This window comes from Emydura macquarii, unplaced genomic scaffold (genome assembly GCF_026122565.2).
Source record: "Emydura macquarii macquarii isolate MOO-44397 ecotype Brisbane River unplaced genomic scaffold, CSIRO-AGI_Emac_v2 contig_3128, whole genome shotgun sequence".
NCBI lineage: Eukaryota > Metazoa > Chordata > Testudines > Chelidae > Emydura > Emydura macquarii.
In genome coordinates this window covers 6,361,097-6,376,626 of record NW_027133265.1, presented here as the reverse complement: position 1 = coordinate 6,376,626, position 15,530 = coordinate 6,361,097, and the positions used below count along the sequence as shown (strand labels likewise).

At 39.1% G+C, this 15,530-nt stretch overlaps 1 protein-coding gene across 6 annotated transcripts in view; it reads right to left on the bottom strand.

The window, feature by feature from the left end:
* The window catches only part of RBM47 (RNA binding motif protein 47), a 98,281-nt gene that overhangs the window by 62,572 nt on the left and 20,179 nt on the right, over window positions 1-15,530 (bottom strand). The window contains exon 1 of one of the 6 annotated variants that reach the window (XM_067531239.1): window positions 1,553-1,592. The exons of the other annotated variants lie outside the window; for them this stretch is intronic. The gene's annotated coding sequence lies outside the window, so the exon portion shown is untranslated. Of the gene's footprint in view, window positions 1-1,552; window positions 1,593-15,530 lie in introns of those variants that run through there. 6 annotated transcript variants of the gene reach the window in all.

Sequence of the window (15,530 nt, the reverse complement as noted above, 5' to 3'; positions counted from 1 at the left end):
AGCTCGGGATAAGATCTGTAATCTTTAAAGACTGTAACCAAAACTTTATTAAACTATATCAGCCCAATTTACTATCAATTGTATAGTCTGACATTAACATAAAATTATTTGAATGCAAATATAAGACACTCATATTTGCTATGAGATCTAAAAATGAAAATCACTGATGACCCTCTGGATTGTTATTAATTAAAGTGTTGCTTTTCTATGAAATCATTGAAAGACTAGGGTGCTGGTTTTACCAAAACTCTACATTTCTGAGGGCTTGTTTCATCTATTTACAACTCAGAGTTGTGGGATTTCAGATACTTTGCTTTCCAGTAATTGTCTCACCATTTTGCAAGACCACGGCCTCTGTACTAGGATTTTTAGTGGCCCCACACAGCATGATGCATCAACGTCACATTTGGTTTAAGCAACTTTTAATATACTGCATGCGCTGTTAAACTTTAGTAGCATCTAGCAGCAATGCTATCTACTAAATCTAGCTACTCTCTAGCATGTGAGTACAGTAAGCAACACAGAAATTTATAGAGTATTCCCTAACATCAGAGAGGTGATATTCTTGACTTAGTAACAGGAAATCTGAAGCAATGGATGCTGTATCATTTTCCCCTCTAAAGAAATAACAAAATTTCCCTTTCTAGTGATATATTTGTCCCTATTTTACATCTCTTTGGATTCAGAACATATTGTAGCTAATCATTTTACATATTACACGCTTAATATTTATTACACATCAAGCTATTATTGAAAACTCACCTTTTGTGATTACCTGAGAACAAACTGGGAAGTCATGGGGGAAGGGGTTCAGTCATTATTAACGCTTATATCGCAAAGCATGTTAGAATTATCAAATTACAATGTTACAGAAGGACATATGACATACAGAAGGAGGACATTTGGTTGAATCAGCGTATATCATGTGATACATTTTTTCTTAAAGCAATTCTTTGAAACTACTCTGCTCCAATCTTGTCTTTTCTATATGTGGATTATATTAGAAAAAATTATAAATCTGATTTCTGCTTTGTCTGTGTCTTGGAACTTGGACAGCCCAGGAAAAAAAATCCTGAAAAAATTTGTCATGTTGCCTCTTTTAGCAAAACTAGTTTCAACATTTAGCATGTCTTCTAACACAGCGAGTCACTAACCACATCCCTGTTTCAATCACTGGATTACATGTTTTATTTTAGAAGCCTGGACTCTTGTTCTAACCCTTTGGTTTCAGGACAAACTGAAGCCAGTTGGTTTTAATTCATTAGAAAACCTCAACAGTAATTTTAAGCAATACTTATTTAATTCTTATGAATTTTACTTCCGCAGCTAAAAAAAAAACAAACCCAAAAGCAAATAGATATTGATCAATCACTGCCTTATATCACAATTTGTAATTGAATTTTATTTGACAAAAACAAACTATGAAGAAAAATGCTAGTTACTGTTTTGATTTTCGAGTTCTGCCATGTAAACCTTTAGCAACCCTTTCATTCAAACACCATTGCTCTTCTTGAATTTCTAACTCAAGAAAAATTAAAGTATGAAACAGTACCTGGCAAGTACCTGGTGTGCTCTTGTGCTCTCTCGCTCTCTCTTCCCTCCCACAGGCAGCTTGGCAATGGAATGCCCTTCAAATCCATGGCTGACTGCTTTTGGTAAATGTTTTACGAGACACTAAGCAACCTTCTGTCCCACCCTCCATGCAAACACCATTGCGAGAACACAGTATCATGGTCACAAAGGCACATATATGCAGTACAGAGTAGTGTAAATGCAGCAAAAAAACCCTGTTTTGACAACCTCCTCTCCCAAAATAAAAAATCCCTAATATGAAAAGGGGGCATGAGAGAAGGGTGCCAGGGAAAAAACTACATCGGCAGGACTATTACTAAATATTTTTCACGGAGTAAATCATGATAACCTTTTTCTTTATTGTTCAAATCTGCAAGCAAGCCTAGGCGTGTCTAACAGGAAAACTGACAAACAGTTAATAAAATGGAGCATATAGTTTCTAAATAAATCTTCAGCACAGAGGAACAGTCATCCCAATGACAGTTACAACTTTAAAAAAAACAAACCACCAACCCTACTGTACTCTGAAATCACACAGTAAAGTTATGTGAACAGAACCAAATCTCAGTGACAAGCAAAATGAATGAAAAAAAGGAACTTCTCAACAAGGTGCTTTCCTAATAAGAAAATCTGCTCCCACTTTTCAACTTCCCTGAAGTTACCCACAGTTAAAATTCTACTAGTCCAAACCAGAGTTTTTGCATTCCATTCAAGTTAACAATTACAAATGGAGGACAGCAGAAACCAGATGGCATTAAAACAGTGAAACTATCTGACTTGACAAAGTACCACGACTAGCTCCAAAAGAGGAGAGGTCAATGAACTAACTTGAAAATGACAGCGAGAGGGTTTAGACAAATGACTGAATCATATACAACAGTGCAATAGTATAGAAGAAACATCAGTAACTCCTGATACACAAACATGTGCACCCGAACCAACAAAAAAAATCTATCTTTCCCAGTCAATGAAGGTTAGGTGAGTGTTCTATTTTTGAGACAGTATCTTATCTGCTCTATTCTACTTGGTTTTGGTGGGTTGATTTATTTTATCTAATTTGATTTCTCTAAAGTCCCTAATTTGTACTAATATATATATTTTTTAAATTGAATTCATCACTTGATAGCTTGGATATATGTATCTATAACAATATGTTACAATGTGTACATGACAGTAATGAGCATTTCAGTATTTTGGATTTTATGTGTAGTGTGGATTTTGCACTATGTGGGTCAGATCCTTGGCTGGCGTAAATAGGAGAAGCGCCATGACCTTCAATGGAGCTGCGCTGATTCAGACCAGTTAAGGATCTGACTATGTTGGTAGGTTAATTCTAAAGAAAAATTAATCCCAACTCTACTTTTGATTTTTCTCTCTCTACTGGGTCCTCCTACATTTACCTTAATTCAATCCACTCGGCATTTTGAATGTTCTGCCAATGGATCAGCGGGGGCACGACTACCGTACAGAAGAGTGTCTGACACATTATAGCATATGAATTTGCTAGCATTCCAATCAGCAATCCAATCTTTGAGTAGACTCGTTCTGATGTGTCACAGAAAGGAAGCATGGTTTCCAGATCCACCTCCTGTAGTCAGTTGTAAATTAGAGGGGCAAATCTATAATCTAGGACGCTTTCTATATTCATGTGTGAAGAATGAGGAACTCAATGCTGGCTGCACTAAGCTCTAGCTCTTGTTCTAGCTCTAGCAATACCACCAGCAGCAATGAAGAGGCTTGCTGGCATGTTGCAGATGGTAAAGAACAAGCAACACCTTAGTTCTCAGTACAAAGGGGTTTTCCTGACGCATAGAGTACGGATAATTTTTTTATCATGATGCTATTCTTATGCTAACATAAAGGCAAATTGCTATTTTTTGAATAATCTTGTCCCTGTTCAGGAATAATGAGAAAAGAACCATAGGCAGGTGAACAGTTCCGATACCTGGGCTGATGCTGAAATTTGCACATGCAACTACCCTCTACCCCAGAAAACACATGTCAAGACTGGAGCTCAGTGATATTTATTAGGCAGCCCCTGAAGACAAGGGGAAGGATTGAGAGGCCAGCTGGGATGAGGGAGGATTGGTAAATTTCTGGCTAGAACTGGGTGAAATTTTTCAACCACATTTTTTGTGTGTGTGAAAATGCAGATTCAGCAAAGATAGAAAATGGGGTGACCTGAGAATAGATGAGAGTTGGGGCTCCCATTTGCATTTTGTGGTCAGAGAACTTACACAGAACTACAGAGGCTGGTTCACTGCCAATCCCTGCAAGCAAACTGAATTTGGTTTGTAACTGAACCCTACACTGTTTGCACAGCCCTACCCATATGGAAATGAGCCTAGATAGTTCTCAGAAAGAGAGGTGTTCTAACAGTTGTGTCTGATCCTGAGGGATAGCAGTAGTTATATTTTATTAGTTGCACTCACTCCTGATGTTCCAAAAAAAGACGTCCCATTACATAACCCGTCCTTTGCCTGGAAGTTGGGGAAAGAGGGAGGATTATGATGAGCTGTTCTCAGCATTTTGTATCTCAGAATATCATTCCAGCTGCCTATGTGTGTACAGGATGGGAGTCTGGTACTAATGTGGTCCTTGACATATACAGATATTCAATTCAATTCATATCAACTGGTTGTTGTGGTGATGCCATGGGTCACTCTACAAAAACGTGCGGTGCCTAAGGTATGGGCCCTGTTAAATCCCAATCATCATCTTGGATTCTCACCTGACAGCAGGGAACCCCACCGCTGCTTTAAAATATTTGCTTTTCTTTCTGTCAGGAAGAGTGGTCTTGTGACTAAAGCTTAGGATGGGGAGTCAGGAGACCTACGGTCTATTGCCAGCTCTGCAACAGGCTTCCTGTGTAATGGTGGACAAATCACATTAATCTCTCCGGGTCTCAGTTTTGCCATCTGTAAAATGAGGATAATAATTCCCTAACTCATACAAGTGTTGTGAATTTTAATGTATTATCTATAAAGATCATTGGGACCCTCATGTGGAAGGCGCTATTTACATGCAAATCTCCTTCTATGGAGAAGCTTATTTGGTCACAGGCCATGACCACAGTAATCTTAGCCACATGGAGTCTGTACAGGGCTTGCAAGTTCAGATAGGACACTCACGTTTGCCAGAGTTTGAAAGACATAGTTCTACATTTTTCCTTTTAAAACATGCTACTGACTCTGGGGGTCTGTGGCCTGTTAATAGAGCTGGGCAGGAAACAGTTTTCCCATTTTGTGAAAATTTTCAAGATTTCTTCTCCCCCCTCCTCTCCATTCCACATGGGAATGAAACAGACCTTTTGAAATTGAGGGAGACCCCCCATCTCCCCAGACTAGCCAACAGCCATGTGTAGGATTAACCACTAGGCTATTGGCTATTCTGGGATGGGTTTCTCTCAGGCTGTCTACACCACAGAGCTTACACTGGCACAACTGTACTGCTGCAGCTGCACTGCTATAAGGTCTCCCCTATAGCTGTTCTTTGCTGACAGAAGAGTGCTCTCCCGCTGGCATAATTAAACAACCCCAACAAGCAGCAGTAGCTGTGTCAGTGGGAAAGCGTTTCCCCCTGACATAGCACTGTCCACACCGACACTTTTATCGGTGAAACTTATATTGACCAGGGGTGTGTTTTTTCACACCCCTGACTGACAAAAGTTTTATCGACAAAAGTGCTAGTGTAGACAAAGCTTCAGTCTCTCCTCTTGGAGCTGTTTTCATTTGCATAAATAATTAAATATTCATTGGACCAGAGAGAAAGAAACTGATTTTATAGCCCAGTAATTAGGGCACTCATCTGGGATGTGTGAGATGTGGGGACTTTGTCTTCTGTTTTGACCAGAAATTCCATCCTGGACCTGAGAAACCTTCTTGATAAAAGTTTTGCCAAAACTGATAATGTTTCTGTGAAAAGTTTCAGTTCTGATGAATCAGTATTTTCCAACCAAAAAAAAAAAAGTTTTGTTGAAAAATTCCTGACCAGTTCTACTTAATAATCTCAATTAAATCTAAATTTTCTGTTCATTTAGACCATCTCAATATCTCTTATGTAATGGGCCAGAATCAGGGATTGCTGTTGAGGTAAAAGCCTGAGACTTTACTGCTTGACCAGGTTGACTGCCTTAGTTTGTGTGCTACCAGGCCAGAATTCAGCAGCAGTTATAGAAAGAATGGCCAAACCTTCATGTTCCCCAGAAGGTCAACCATCCTTTTTGTAATGATGTTGAGCCTGTCAAGTGGCCAAATTTGTGTTCAGTCTTGACTGGTAGAGGTCTGGGTGACACACTTGATTTTATAGACGTATCCCTGTAATGCCACACAACGCAAACCACTTTTTCACACTTGACTTGGGGAGATACAGTGTGAACTAAATAATGTATTGTAAATTAACAAGTAACATTGATGCGCAAGTGATAGACAAACTCTCTCTCTTATTTGTGCAATTTTTTTCTCTAATTTCCAAGGAATTAACCCCAAACCTCATAGCAAAACTCAGCCAAAACCATTGAGTTTCACTGCTTTTGGAATGAAGCAGTAAGAATACTTAGTACTTAAATAGTGTGTTACATTTCAAAGCATGGTACAAACGTAAACTAATGAGGTAAATTAACCCTGCAAAGCACTGTAAGAAGATAAATGTTAATATCTTCATTTTGCAGATGAGGGAAATATTGAAGTAAAATGATTTGACAAGGGAAGATAGTGCCAGAGATGGACTTTGTTTCTCACAGTTTTGGCCCAAATCTATAAACAGGGTCACGTTCTCTCCAAACTATTTATAAGGCTTGATAAACCTGGACTGAGTTTCTTTTCTCCTCTTTTTCTGGTTCCAAGCAGAAGTTTTTCATGGCTCTAGAACTACAGCAACATTCAGAGTGACCCAAACATTTTTCCTGCAGTTCCCGTCTCTGCATCATCTATTCCAAAATTCCCTGGGTCATGCTTACACAGATAACCAAGGGCAAGTTTTTGATTAACATATCAGTGGCAGAAGAAACTGTGACCCACAGAAACTTGGCATTTCACTCTCTTCTCAGAATCCAACCTTTGTCACAGAGCATAGATTTCAAGGGCAATTATAATACTTGAATATTTGCTTACTGGCAATGGAGGAGGTGGTGTGTCATACAGCATTCTAGCTGTAAAGTCAAATGTTAACATAGTACAGAAAAATTTATGTACTCAGATTGGTTTGGAAGCAAGAGAAAGAAAAGGTATCCATTTCAGAAATGGAAAAAGCACCTAAAAATCCATAGGCTTTTGGAAGAAGAATTCTCAGTTAAATGTCAGTTACTCAGGAAATATTAATTGCTTCAACAACAACAAAATTAAAGTGTTGCAGATAAAATATTGATTGTGTGCATTTCTATTTGCCATGAGTTTCTGCACTAGTTAGTAAATAATAAACATTTTTAACTTTATTCAGGGTATGTTTGTGTTTCATCCTTCATGACAGTATTCAGATCAATAAACAATGCAGCCAAGTGCAGACAAATCCATCATGGCAGCCAGGAACAAGTCCCTATGGCTGATATAGAAGCTTTAAAAGTTTTATTTTCATAATAAAGAGCTTACTGTATTAGAACGGCAAGCACTGTGGAGATAAAGTAATGCTACCAGGAGAAAGGAGTGTTTTGTATTACTCTTTAGTGGCCCCTCCAGTAAATATTAGAGCAGTGGTGACAAACTCCAAAGAGAACTGCATACCACTCTCTTGAGCAGAAGGACTGGCAACCCTTGGAAACTGTAAGGGTACTAGGTGTAAAAGAGAAAGGATAATGGGCTTCCATCCTTGAGGCTCCATGTGGGACCCTAAGGTTCTCTACCAAAGGGGGAAATAAAAATAAAAACAAGCATCAAGAGCATTCATTGGCCACCTAAGGAGTTCAGCCACTACAACGTCTGTGCTTATTCTTTACTTTGGCTATAGCTCCAGTGTCCTTCTCTAAGGGTTTAGAACAAAACACTGTAGGTCCAGAGCTAGTGCAAAATTAGTCCTCCTCAGAGCATAGAATGAGTGCTCCTACAAGCAACATGAGTGCTTTGGGAAAAAGAGATAATAGCATGGCTGTTCATGTGACTCCTTTATTGGCCGATCCACAGGCTGGCATCATTAGTGTTTTCACTAGGCAGGGTTTCTATCATCTCTGCCTGGGAGAGGATGAAACTTGGAAAAAAAATTGTCCACGATTCATAGTAAAACTGAATGCTAATGGGAGAAAATACTTGCTGTTTGCAAGTCTGTTTCCAGGAAGATTTTCTGTCTTTAAAGAGCTGACTAGCAAAAGATGGGTAAAAGATGTACAAAACCCTGCAGTAACAACTTTAGAGAACTTCCCACACAAGAAGGAATTTTTAAAAACAGATAAAATATTTGTCTGCTCACTCCCTTACTAGTTGCTTATTACACAAAAAACATTTAGAAAGCAGGTACACACTCTTCATTTAGATTTAGAAGATCCTAAGATTTTTTGAAAATTTCTAGATTTTATCTGCATTTTGTGGGAAAATGCTACGATGGTGATTCAGCAATCTCTGACTGCAGGCAAATATTTCAAAATACTTCCTTGTAGCTGTTCCGCCTGCTTCTACATGAGTTGCTGTATTGCACCATACCATGTGGGGTCACATTTATAACAGTAAGGATTTGGAAAAGTTCAACCAGGAAGCAAGCTACCTTTAAAAAAATAAACGAAACACAAACATACCCATACGTCGCAAATGTATGCAGAGTTTGAACTTGGGGGGCTACATCCACCTAACTGCCACTCTAGGCACCTAAGTCAGAAATGTAGATCCTCAAAGCTCTCACTCAGCTGCTGCCTAACTCTTTTGGCAACTAAATTCCCTACACACTTAAGTTTCTGCGACTACATTTCTGCCTCTGGGCATATGTAAAGCCACCTGAGTCCTGATGTCTGGGCACCTACCTTGCACTTATGCTCCAGTGTGACCTTCAAATTAAGTTTTCTCTGCAGGGCCTAATCAGGTAGATATGCTCAGAGCACACCTACTGGATCAGAGGTACAAGTGGTCCCTTATAGACTTTAACCCGTTGCTTAGATACTTAGACCCAGCATGTAGGAGACCCAGGTTCAAATCCACTCTCTGTCTGATATAGAGCACTCTCTCTCAGGTGCGTGTCCTAACCACAGGATTATAGGGTATCCTTAGGTAGGTCTCACTCAATATCCCTTGTTGAAGCTGTTCCACTTGTATGCCTACTCCGCATCAGGCAGAGGGGGAATTTGAACCTGGATCTCCCACATCCTGTCTGAGTGCTCTAAACACTGAGCTAAAGGTTATAAGGTTATAACTCCTCCTCCTCTGTTCTATGCTGAAAGATGGGTGTCACACTTTAAAATTCAGTATTTGTTCTCTATCTTGTTTTGGCACAGTGTAAAATTAGTCATAGGACCCAAACACATTTTCAAGGTGGAAAAAAAAAGTTAAGAAACAGCCCGAATCTTATTAAATGTGACTTTTGTTGGTTATATATAATTTACCTATTTGCAGGTGGAAAAAAATTAAATATATGTAGCAACAATTTACTAATTGATTGATTAATTCAGAGGACTCAATTCCATATTTGAAGAATGACACAATTTGCTTACTTGCTGGCTTCAGTTGGAATAACATTAATTTCCTCTGTTATATGAACAGCTATTCAGAACATGCATTGTATTTACACAATGCCAGATCCTCAGCCAGCATAAACTAGTGTCGCTCCATTGACTTCCATGAAGCTATGCTTGTTTACACCAGCTCAGCTTCTGGCCCATAGGATTTATATGTAACTGATTTTAGTATAAATTTCCCACAGCTGCTTTTAGTTTTATACCTTTATATAGTAATTATGGAATAAGGAGGACCAAACACTCAAATTATTAAGGGCCAGATTCTGCCACCCCTCTTACTCCACAAATAGTGCCATTAATTTCAGCAGGACTAATCACAAAGAACTGATTTTACTGATATTCTGTTTGAAGAAATCTGCAAGATCCTAGGTAAAGAGGAAGGAGGAATCAGGGAAGGGAAGGGGAGGATTTAGGAGAGAATCAAAAGTTGTAAATAAGTGATATCATGGGGGTTTGGTAATGGGAGCCAGTGAGATTGGAAAAATAGTGTTGTTTGCGAAGATATACAGAACTGAAGAAGGAAAGAACTAATTTGCAGTAGGGGGAATCATGGTCATGGGATTTCACCAGAGGCATTCAGCAACAGTGAACTTGCTGTTGGAAGTGATCCAGGCTCAAGAGCTTGTAGAAAGAACTTTGCACTGGTAAATACAGGGAAGGGATTTGAGGACATAATGGAGTGGAGGGATCTGACTGTTGTCACCAGAGAAGGAGGAGGAGAGAGCAGGGAGAAGACTGAGACATAGGGAAGTCATAGACACAAATGTATTGGAGATCACAGAAGGGCTGGGAGGAGAGGCAATGTCTGGCAGCTGGCCAGTGCTGAAGGAATTATCAATAGTGGAAATTCAGATATTCAAAGATCAGCAAAGGAGCAGTGTTGAGTGAAAACTAGGCCCTTCTTTGATGAGTGAACTAACTGATCCAGAGTTGAAGATCAAATGCAGAAATGAGGGTTAGGAGCCGGTAAGATAGTGGGTGAGATAGGACATCAGATTAAGTTGATTTCACTGAGAATGAAAGTTGGGGATTGTGAGGAGGGGAAGAGAGAGAACTGGGTGTTATAGTCAGAGTGGAAGGTGACTGAGAAGGAGTCTAGTGAGGATGATTGATGGAAGCTTTGTGGAGTGGGAAAAGGGAGTACAGTCAGATGAAGTGTGTTTGAAAAAGGAGAATATGTAGGATTGAAGTGGCTGCAAGTGACAGGAGCAGAAGAGGAAAAGCCTGACAATCCTGTAGGGACAATCTGAAGAGAGGCGTTTGAGAGAGAGAGAGAGAGAGAGGCCACTGAGGGAGTGAGCAGCTGCAGAAGTATTGTTTGGGGGGCGGGCGGGATGCAGGATTCTGCTAGTGCCAGAGATGGAGAGAGCGGGAGACGAAGGGGCTGTGGACAGTAGGGATTTTTCTGAGAACAATGTATCTTTTTCACTCTTCTTGATTAAAGTAGCTCTAGATGGATTTTCTTACTTATTAAAAACCTTCATATTAAAGAAGCCTAGGAGAATCAGTAATAATACCCTCTTACAGCAGCAGTATCACATGTGCATATCAAATATGTTGCAAAACTTGTTCCTCTTCTATGCAAAAACTAAAACTAGGTATCACTTACTCTTACACACACATAGCCAGTAATACTTTATGCTTGTAGTGTTCCATTCTATTGTATGAGAGCTCAAGGGACGAACAACACAATGTTCTGTACCAGAAAACTGCTGCATTTATCCAGTATATAAATTTCCCACAGTAATTTTGTGGTATTGCTATCTTCTGGATATTCCATTACAGCTCAGGTTGTCTCACTAGCTATTCTTCCATGCAAAGGGGTAAAAAAAAAATTTGCAGGGATACATACTGTGGCAGGGCACGTTGACAAATGAATTTTAAATTAGCTAACTGTGAACTGCAACAACCACACTGAATTATCCTTGCATTAGGCCTCTCCTGAGGATCATGCTGTTGTTAGTGGAAATGTACTGATGAAAACTCCCATTTATATGGTACTTCTTGATATCATACAAGTTTCTAGAATGTAGAATCTTCTCTGACTATCGGAAGGAAGCAATTTTAATATTTTGTATTATACAAAATAAAATTGTCTTTAGATACTTGACATGTGGACCCACTCTGCCCTCAAGTAAACCCATATATCTTCCCTTGAAATGGATAGGTGCAGTGTATGCATATGCATACAAGCAGAATTGGGCGTGCAGTTGTAAATAGAAATGGACCAGGTTGTTGGTGTTTGGGTCTCAGGTGGGATTAGGTTTAGGCTAGTGTTCAGGTTTGAGGCTAGGATTTGTGTTACATAAACAACACTGAAATCTCATGAGCTCTTCTCACTAACTTTTGGAACGAAATGGCAGAAATCTCATGAAGAGCATGTGCCTGTAAGATTTCTGCCACTTTGGGGCAAAATCTCATAAGAAACAGCTGTTTGTGTTAGGCTGTAGGGCAGACGTAGCCTTTGTCGGCAAAATTTATGTTGCTCAGCAGTGTGCATATTAAGTTACAATGGCATAAGTACTTGTGTGCACAGCACTATGTCGGCAGGAGAGCTGCTTCCGCTGACAGAGTTTCTGCTGCTCATGGAGATGTTTTTTTTTATACCTATGGGAGAGCTGGCTGATATATAAACATGGCCTTAGATTTGGGTTGCATCTGAATGAGAACCAAAGCTCTAGGGGCCACTTTGAATCTACAAAGCTGAATGACCTAAAATGGATGGATGGATCAGATAATTTGGGAATCTAAACACCCCCATTTGTTCCATGAAGAGAAGAGAAAACTTTAAGGGGCACTGAATTTTTGTTTTCCATTATGCATATATACTTGGTTTATTATTGGAGGATTACTCAGAAGTTACAGACTACTAGAACTTTTTTTAAAAAAATTGGAAAAAAAGAACACTGAAGCAAGTTTTGAAATAAAGCACATTAAAAAAATTGTATGGGCATTGCAATAGCTATTGGAAGAAGGGAGAAGTAGATCATATTTTGGGGTTTACCAACCCTGGAGGGTCATTTTAACATTAGATTATCATAGAGATATTAAAACAGGAAATTCAGATTGCAGGACAGCTGTTTGAGTCATCCAATCCTAAATAAAAGATCAAGTTCAGAACCCAAACAAAATGTTGTTATACTAGTAAGATCAATGTATGTGTGATAAAGATTTTGCAAAGTGGAAAACTGGATGTTTTGTAATTACTTCTACTTTCCTTTATCTTTTGCAACCTACTATGTGAATCTAAATATAAACATTACTGGTGTTTTGAAATAATCTTAAATTACTGTGAAATATTAGTGTTTAGTATTTGACATAATATCCATACGGTTGTATTTTTTTAAACAGATGAAATACATTTACACGGTGTCTTTCAACTAGAAGGATCCCAACACACTTGATTAAACTGCAGCATCCATACATTAATTACTTTGCTCAATCTTGAAATGCATCCATCTCTGGGGAGGAACATAGTGCAACATATTTAAGGCTGGAAATGAATAATACCATATCTCATTGAAAGCACAGTGGATTTTTAGATAAACAGACTGCATCTACTGAATTAGACTTTAGTGTTTACACCCATTTTCAGATGACAACTACTGGTGGCATAATGATTGCCACTTTGGCGATTGAAGAGCTGAGCGTTCTGATAATTTTAAAAGATAATTTTCCTTCTTATGAGGCCACATCACTCTTTATAAAAGAGCACACCATTTCCCCAAGGTAAAGTCTAAAAAGTTTGACAGGTGATCAAAAAGAAAATGACACAATTTTAAAAAAGAGTAATTCACCATAATTACTACTAAGAGTCCTTGGAAGTGATAATTGGCTACCTCTTTCCTTTAGGAAAGCAATAAAAAAGCAAAATACAACATAGTTCTTTGGCTCCGCAAGGCAGAATATCTTTATACATAACAAACAGAGCACATCTCATCTCTGTCGTCTTTGAGGAAATGTAGAATTTGAGTAAGTGTTCCAGTACCATCATAGAAAGATTACTCTGAAAAATTATTTTCTGGGCATTTAAATAAAAAAGGTGTATTCTAAAAAAATTCCAGATGGAGTAAATTAGATTTTTTTTCTGACTTCCTAATATTTTCCTTGCACTTTCAATTGGATACAGTATTTTTCATCACTTCCTAGTCCTGAAGTGATAAATAATATTTGTGTGCACTGACATTCTACTCAGAGATTCAAGCATAGGCACTTAAATACAAAGCAATAGATACCCAAGATGGCTCCATGTTGGAATTATTCCTGCATATCTAGTGATTTCTGGTTTCAGTTAGACTACTCATTCGAGTAAGGATTTGCAGGATATGTAAATTCAGTTAAAGCACTCTGAAAAGGTCTTTTTTTTTTCCTTAAAAGGCCACCACATTCAAGAAACTCCCCACCACCACACACACACTTTTCTAGGTCAGTAATGTATTTATCATGGGTACGTTATTTCTACCCAGAGAGATCCATTTAAGAGATCCAAAAGCAGCTTCAGTTTCCAGTAAGGATGTGAGGACAGTAAAGCAAATATATTTCCCTAAGGACTCCTCTGATCCCCTTATGGAGATTTATCCTCCTATCTTTTTACTTTGCCTGTCTCCAAAGCTCTTCATACAGCACATTTCTCTCCACCACAGAAGAGCTGAATTTGTCTCTCATTGTAGTCAGTTAACACCACTCCATGCTGTGACCTAGAGGGGAGCTAAAGAGTGATGCAAGACTTCTCCCTTCCCTCCGTCAGGAGCAGAGTGCCCTGCCTGTTTTTACAGCTCCACTTCCTGCTGCCTTGGGAGCATGGCATCCAAACTCAGATCTCCACATGACAGCTCACTGCAGTACTATTAGACTGCCAGGCTGACCCCAGCAACAGCAGATTTACGTTATACTTTCTCACCCACTAATGTAAGCAATTTGTTAACACACAAATACACGCAACCCTAGGAACAATTAATAATTTGTATTTTTCATACTCAAAGTACTTCACAAATAGTATTCTCACAACAGCCCTGTGAGTTGGTATGGCGTTATGGGGAAACAATAGGTAAAGAAAGTAAGTGATTTATTCAAGACCGTAAATGGGGCTCCACTTGCTAGAACTGGGGTTAGAACTCTGGAATTTCTGTTTACCAGTCCTGCTTTCTGTATTTACTACTATGCATAAGTGGGGAAAAATCATTGGCTAAAGTTGAGTTATGAAGAGAAGAATTTAATTTAAGATTCATAAGTCCAATACAACAAAAGAAGCAGAGATGAATACGTTGTTATCAAGTTTGTGTGGTTTTCCATAGTGCTGTTTCAGTGCTGGGTCTCACGTTTCTATTTTTAAACTCCGATTTTTCCTTGGTTTTTGTTTCAGCTAAAAAATGTAAGTTTTCTCTAGCTAGCTATCTGGCACATTCAGGGCCTGTTTTAGCCCAGAAGAGAACTACAATTGCAATGTCTCTTCTATAGATGTTGCACACAGTTACGATGCAGTGCCCTGTCTGCTAGGTAACGAAGTGCTCAATGCACAAGAATGCATCACACCTGTGCTCTGTATTTTATGCTGTTCTATTCTGCATCAGTTATTACACAGCGCTTACCAGCACAGTATCTAAGTGCCTTCCAGTTGTGCATTAAGCAGTGTGACTAATATCTGTCACATGTTTATTCTTTCATCCTCTCCCTAGGAGAAGAAGCATTAACAATGGAATGTCTTGTTTTGGTAGGATGTTTTAATATACATATTGATATGTATACTAGAGAAGGCAGGGTCAAAGAGATGTGCCTTTCACTTGGAGCAGAAGGTGGTGAGGTCTGATGGTTCCTAGTTCCTGAAGGAGTTCATTCAAGAGTCTTGGACAGGCCCCTGTGAAAGTTCTGTCTCCTGCATATATTAGACCTACTCTTACTGTAGAAAGTTTAATTGTGCCAGAGGACCATAGTTGTTGACTATGGTCTCCATTCTGGAGCTTTAGACTTTTAGATTCCATGGGGCCCAGGCCATGGAGGGCCTTGAAGATAAGGACTGAGACCTTGAACTTGATTCATAATTCTATGGGAAGCCAGTGTAGAGTGGAGGACAGGTTTGACGTGCTCGTGGTAGCCTGTGTTGCTGAGGAGATGCACTGCACAGTTCTGTGCTAGTTGGAGTTTCCTAAAGGCCTCATGCTGAAGGCCTCATGCCCAGATATATTACATTGTTGTAGATCAGTTGAGAGGAGAGATGACAAAGACAGGAATAACTGGGTCATCATCTACCACGATGGGACAGAATCTTCTAGCAAACCAAAGATGATAGAAAGTGTAACTTGTGAATAGTTCC